The sequence below is a fragment of the Elephantulus edwardii genome, unplaced genomic scaffold, assembly GCF_000299155.1.
Source record: "Elephantulus edwardii isolate Elephantulus edwardi_28Jun2011 unplaced genomic scaffold, EleEdw1.0 scaffold00209, whole genome shotgun sequence".
NCBI classification, from domain to species: domain Eukaryota; kingdom Metazoa; phylum Chordata; class Mammalia; order Macroscelidea; family Macroscelididae; genus Elephantulus; species Elephantulus edwardii.
Window position 1 is genome coordinate 4,145,002 of NW_006399959.1, and position 772 is coordinate 4,145,773.

General features: G+C 44.0%; 1 protein-coding gene across 1 annotated transcript in view; it reads right to left on the bottom strand.

Annotated features, from left to right (window-relative positions):
- Nucleotides 1–772, bottom strand: part of MMP25 (matrix metallopeptidase 25) — a 54,591-nt gene that overhangs the window by 26,608 nt on the left and 27,211 nt on the right. The window lies entirely within an intron of this gene.

The following is a 772-nucleotide window of genomic DNA, read 5'->3' on the forward strand; positions in this document are numbered from 1 at the left end:
CCATGATCTTCCCAATCCCCTGCTATGCATCAGAGAACTTGACAAGGAACAGGATAACAGAAGAATTGATGCCTTTGAACTGTAGTGTTGGAGAAGAGTACTGAAGATCCCATGGACTGCCAAAAGAACAAACAGAGACATACTGGAAAGCGTGCGGTCAGAGTTCTCCTTGGAGGTAAGGATGATGGGGTTTCATCTTTCATAGTGTGGACATATAGTTAGGTGAGGCTAGTCCTTGGAAAGGGGCATCATGCTTGGAAAGATGGAGAGTCTGTGAAGGAGAGATGGACTGATACTGTGACTCCAGCAATGGGCTTTAGTGTCTCAGAGATGATGAAGATGGCACAGGATAAGGCAAGTTTCAGGTTGGCTGTTCATAGGGTCGCTATGTGTCGTACTCAACAGCACCTAACAACAACAACATTTTGTATCATTCCCTTTGAAAGTGCCACTTGATGCTGCCCATTCTCAATCCTCTGAGGACACCACTGCAAGAAAACATAGACAGAGGAAGACATACGTCATCTGAAAAATCTTTGTGGTACCGAGGAAAATCATCAAGAAGGTGAAACGAGGCAGACAAAGAAAGCAAAGAAAGAAAGCCTTCCTTTAAAACCTGTGCCCTGGGTTTTGGACTTCTAGACTCCTAAACTGTGAGAAAATACATTTCTGTCTTTAATGCCATCCCCTTGTGGTATTTCTGTTATGTTTTTGTTGTTGTTATGTGCCGTCGAGTCACTTGCGACTCATAATGACCCTATGTACAGCAGCC